General features: G+C 37.3%; 1 long non-coding RNA gene across 1 annotated transcript; it reads right to left on the bottom strand.

Annotated features, from left to right (window-relative positions):
- Positions 1 to 1,732: 1,732 nt before the first annotated feature.
- LOC134482551 (uncharacterized) lies at positions 1,733 to 5,764 on the bottom strand. Its single transcript, XR_010058791.1, has 2 exons — positions 5,636 to 5,764; positions 1,733 to 1,985 (listed from the first exon to the last, which is right to left on the bottom strand). It is a non-coding gene; the product is annotated as an uncharacterized LOC134482551 (long non-coding RNA).
- Between the last annotated feature and the right edge of the window lie 236 nt (positions 5,765 to 6,000).

The following is a 6,000-nucleotide window of genomic DNA, read 5'->3' as shown; positions in this document are numbered from 1 at the left end:
GCAGTCCTTGTTGGCTGTTCATTTGCTTCATCGGTATGCCTGATCCTCTTGTGGGCAGGACAAATTTTGGATTGAAAGTTTTATGGATGAGTTGATGTCCCCTTCCCTCCACTGGAAGTCCTGCCTGGATACAGGAAGTGGCTGCTTAAGTCTCCATATCTTCTGCTGGTAGGCTGGTGGAAATGTCATCCAGGGTTACCCCCATAGGCTCCTCAGAATGTTCCCTTTCCCTAGTCTCCAGCTAGGTCCAGAAATGCACCCCCCACCAGATTTGATTTTCACAGCATTTTCCTGCCTCTCTTTTCCACATCTGATCCCCATGCCAGTTCTTTTCCTCACTCACATCTAGTTCTCTATCTTCATCCACCTCTAATGGCTATTTTGTCTCCTCTTCTGAGTGAGATTCTTATCCTCCCTTGGGCTCTTCTTATTACCCAGTTTCTTTGGGTCTGTAGATGGTAGCATGGTTATCCTATGGTTATGGTTAATGTCCACTTATAAGTGAGTATATGCCATACTTGTATTTCTGGAAGTGGTCACTCATGATGATATTTTCTTTTTCCTTCCATTTGCCTGAAAATTTTATGATGTCTTTGACTTTAATACCTGATTAGTATTTCATTGTGTAGATGTACCACATTTTCTTTGTCCATTCTTCAGTTGAGAGAAATCTAGGATATTTACAGTTTCTTGTTATTACAAATAAAGCTTCTATGAACATAGTTTAGCAAGTGTCTCTGTGGTCTAATGGGCCTTTTGGGGGTATATGCCCAAGAGTGCTATAGCTGGCAAAGGATATCAAGGGTATTCATGTTGGTAAGAAAGAAGTCAAAGTATCACTATTTGAAGGTGTTATGATAGTATACATAAGCAACCCCAAAAATTCTACCAGAGAACTCTGATAGCTGGTAAATACCTTTAACAAAGTGACTTGGAATAAAATTTACTCAAAGTAATCAGTAAACCTCCCTTTTCCAAATGAGAAATAGGCTGAGAAAGAAATTGGGGAAATAGCACCCTTTACAATAGCCATGAAAACTATAAAATATCTTGGTATAACTCTAACTAAGCAAGTGAGACTTGTATGACAAGAACTTCAAGTCTCTGAAGAAAGAAATTGTGCAAGATATCAGAAGATGGAAAGATTTCCCATGCTCACGGATCAGTAAGATTAAGGTAAGTAAGAATGCCATCTTACCAAAAGCAGTCTAAGGACTCAGTGCAATTTCCACCAAAATTCCAACACAATTCTTTACAGACGTTGAAAGAACAATTCTCAGCTTCATATGAGGTGACTATTTGTAAAGTTCATTAGTCTGTTTGACAGAGGTTCAAATGTTCGGTTCCCCCTAAAGCATTTTATTTCAGTTACGTCGCTACTCTAGAGTTTACATTTAAAATTAGAATTATTTGTATCTGTCATTCACGTCTACTCTATGATGTACATCATTATAGCATTTAAATTATACTCTTTTGTTCATTTGAACAGCTGTAGATGGACTGATTTCAAGTTTTTGTCTGAAATAGTTCCTTTCACAGGCAGTGTCTGTGGCTTGCTTTTTCCTTTATGTGGACCATATTTTCTGGTTACTTTGCAACTAATATTTGTACTTCTGTGTTTGTAATTTAGAATCTGAAGTCTACATAATGTATTACAGCAGCCTAGAGTGCGACCTATCTTTTCCTATCCAGATTGTTATTGGTAAAATAAGAAGATAAACCAATTTGTCTTCTTTATTGGCTCATTTATTTTAGTGACATCTATTTCTGTGACAGCGTGAAAAACCTTTGATCATTTTCTTGGGTACAGATTTCAATTTCCAAAGACATTCTTGGATGAGAAAGGTTATATAATGATGCGTCGACTAGAATTTCTTTGGTAATACCTTCTTCCTGTCACAGTTGTCGTCTCATTGTTTCTAGAGTCCCATTGCAGAGGGTTGCCTGACTTGGGAAGTCCCCCCAAACCAGGTCCACTTATTCACCTAAAAAAATACATAGAAAAAAATAAGTGAAAGGTGAGAAAGAGATGTATTCACTATCACATTAGTAAGACAAATGGCACAAAGTGCAGATATTTTTCTGAGAATCTCATATTGTTTCTACATTTGAAGCTCAAGATAAGATAAATATTCAAAAAGGCAAAGGAGTTGGTTAGTCCTTCAGCCTTGAGACAGAGATGGAACAGACCTACCAGACACCAGTTCCTGCTGGTCCTCAATATGGCATTGCAACAATGGAGGGTGGCAGTGTGTGTCTGCAAATCTTGAAAATAATTAGTCTACTTGTCCTAACATCTGCCTTGAAAGATACAGTTAATCTTAGTTGTCAACTTGATGGTGCCTAAGAAGACACAGGTGGTTGTGTGCATTGACAAGGGCATCTTCAGAAAGATTTAACTGAGGAGGGGAGACCCACTCTAAAGCTGGGCAGCACCTTTTCTTATGCCGGAGTCGATAACTGAACAAATAGGAGATGGGGAAGAGAGAGGGAGAATAGCTGACTGATCTCTGTCTCTGTCTCTTTGTCTCTGTCTCTCTTTGTCTCTGTCTCTCTTTGTCTCTGTCTCTCTGTCTCTCTGTCCCTCTCTCTCTCTGTCCTCTCTCTGTCTCTCTCTGTCCCTCTCTCTCTCTGTATCTCTCTCAGCCTTGCTTCTCTGTCTCTGCCTCTTTTTTTGTGTCAGTGTTTCAGTCTGTCTGTCTCTTCCTCTATCCTCCCCTTCCCTCTCCTCTCCTTCCCTCCTCTGATGCCTACTCGCCTCCACTCTTCCTCTCCCCTCCCATCCCACTTCCCCTCCCTCCCCTCCCCCTCCTCCTCCTTCACCTCCCCTCCTTTCCTCTCCTCTGCTTTTCTCTCCATTTTCTCTTGAGTGCACATGCAATGTGACAAAATGATCCATATACTTGAGGCCTGAGCTAGAACAATTCTTTCTACAATGCCTCTCCCAAATGATGTACCTTCAATATGAGCACGAGCAAACCGTCTTACCTTGATTTTGTCCGGTGTTCACTACCAGCCTTAAAGAAAGTAACTAGCATAGAAAATTGTTATCAAGACCATTGTCATTGTCATAAACCTAGCCATGTGGTATATAGGTTTTGGCAACTGTTTGAGGGAGGAATGTGGAGAAACTTGGACGTGTAGCTAAAGAAATAACAGTTAAGTACTATAAGAAAGCATAGTAGTTTGTTTTTGTAATACTAGAATGCTGGAACAAATATGGCAGTTAAGTCTCCATTATTAAGTATCGGAAGAGAATGGGAATGGATCATGAACTCAGTTAAGACTACACTTTTTGTACTCTTGTCAGAAATCTAGCTACTTTTATGATTATGTCTGGATTTAAATGTACTAAATTATTTGCTAATTAAAATTTCAGTAGAGCTTAACTTTCAGGCTGGGACATGATTATTATTTACTGCACATACTAAGATGTACCATGAGAGGGAGCATACATATATGACAAGTGTACAATTTAGTAAGGAAGGGGTTGTGAGTAAATTTAAAAGTTTGGGCAAAGAGGTGTCGGACAGAGAAAGATTCTGTAGTAGCTAAATAGGACTAACTTAGATAAAAAACATCTTGGTGTGTACCAGGAGGAAAGAAGTGTTACCATGATGGGAAGTTCCTATCCACCAAAGGTTGCAAACCATGAAAATGCAAGTTCAATTGAAAGGCAAGGCTCAGTCCTAAGATTGCTACTAAAAGGATTCCATGCTCAAAACCTGCTCTATTTTACTTATTCCTCATTTTTCTATCAATTCAATTGTATCACTTTCTCTCCTGATTTTTATTATATCCTGCTAAGGGTTGGTCTTTTTGTTTGCCTAAGACTTTGAGGTACATCATTAAGCTATTTATCAGTAATCAGGCTTTGATGGCCTACAATAAAATACTCTGGTTTCACCTTTATCTCTTTATGACACTGTCCTATATTTCTCTTTCAAGGAACGATTTCCCTTTAGAACTGTTTTTGTTGAACCCACAATTCTATGCTTTAAAAGTATGCTATGCTTTTATTTTCATTAGATTTCTTTAGGACTTTGAAAAATTTTGTCTTGATTTCTTAGGTGACACACTATACATTCAATATTATGTTGTTTTTATCTCTGTGAGTTTGGATAAGTACTGTGATATATCTTATTCAATTATGACCAAATGGACTATAAGGAAATATTTAGATTTCCTTGTATTCATTAACACACATTTTGTACCCTAAAATGTTCTCTATTTCAGAGGAAGTTCCATGAGTCCCTTAGAAGAATGAGTATTCTATAGTGTTTTGTGATGTCCTTTGTAGATAACTCTTAAAGCTTACGTTGAGCATAACATTGCACTACTCTGATTTTGTCATTATTCCTTATTATTTTCTCTATAAACTATAATGAGAATAAAGCATTAAAATCTTCATCTAGTATTGTGTGGAAATAGATTTATGCCTTTATATTCAATTGTGTTTGCTTTATTACATTAGTAAGCTTTATTACATTGTTCTATGAGCATGTATTTAGAACTGTTATGTTTTTCTTGATGAATTGTTTCTTTAATTAATTAGTTATGATGTTCTTTATTTCTTGTGAATAATTTAGTGTAGATACACATGATTTCCTTCTTTGTGCCAACTGCTTGTACTCCATTTTCACTCTTTCCTTTAAAATTTCATGAAGGCAATGCTTAGATGTGTCTGGTTTCTATTCAATTTGTTCTTGTCTGATTCTTTGGATCAGAGAACTGAGACCATTGACATTCAGAGATATTTGCAAGGTACTAATTGCTGTCATTTTGTTGTTTTATAATATTTGCCCTTTTGTTATGCTCCTTATTTATGAATTTGCATGCACTGATCTCTGGTAATAGTACACTCCCAAATCAGGGAGAAGCACTGCAGAACAGATTCTAGACATCGTCTCCTGCTGCTCACATTTCTAAAGTTTCCTTTCTTTAACATGCACATTCATATTCTCTGCAGTCATCTATGACCTGCAGATCTGAACTGCTAATCTATGTTTGTTCCTACTTAATTCTTGAGGTTTCCTGCAGTCAATATATGGACATCTCCACCATCTGAAGATGACCTTGTTATTTTTATTTTGGACATCTTATGTCACATTCCTCATTTACTCAGGAAATAATGCCTCAGTGCAACTGATTTTGAACCCTCTGACTATTCATTCTGTAATTATATCTTTAATATCTCTCCTAGAGATCACAGAGACAGTTTCTTAACTGATATTCCTGCTTATCTTCCTTAAATTTATTTTTACACGCTGCAAAACAGATACTTAAATTCTAACATAGGCAGATCATATAGCTCCCCATTCTAGTTCTGTTCAGTTACATTCCCAAAATCATTCATCTGATATGTTAGTCTATCAACAGTCGTGTTCCTACCAATTCATCGACCTTGTCATGTTTCTTGACTTTTTATAAGTTAGGCCTCCTGAGGCTTCTCTCTGCTCTAAAGTCAGATTCTTCATAATCCCATCACTGAACCACCACACGAGTCACTTTTAAAAATATTTGCTTATTTTCTTTTTTTTTTTTTTGACCTGAAGTAAAGAAATTAAGGGCAGAAACTAAGATATAGCTATCCGCAACCAATAGTACAGTTATCAGTAACTGTTCAACAACTCACCAATAGTAGATATTTAATAAATCTGTATTTTATCCAGTTGGTTTTCTTCTAATTGTCATCCAGCTTTCTTAGATGATTGCATCAAATGTCTTATCTCAAGCATGTAAAGCTAACATTACACAAAAGTCCTAGAAAGAAAGGATGATGACCTATGGCATACCCATTATATGTAGAATGCATACATGTCTGTATTTGTGTATAAAAATTAATTAGAAAAGGGACTGGTAGGGTGGCTCAGAACATCTGCTGTTCCTGTGGAGGATAGGAATTTGGTTTCCAGCAGCAATGCTGGGCAACTCCCAACTGCCATGAAATGTAACAGCCGGTGTTCAACAGCTCTGATGTCCTCATAGGCCACCTGTACG

Source organism: Rattus norvegicus, chromosome 16 (genome assembly GCF_036323735.1).
Source record: "Rattus norvegicus strain BN/NHsdMcwi chromosome 16, GRCr8, whole genome shotgun sequence".
NCBI lineage: Eukaryota > Metazoa > Chordata > Mammalia > Rodentia > Muridae > Rattus > Rattus norvegicus.
The sequence above is the reverse complement of the archived record's forward strand: the minus strand, read 5'-3'. Positions and strand labels throughout refer to the sequence as shown.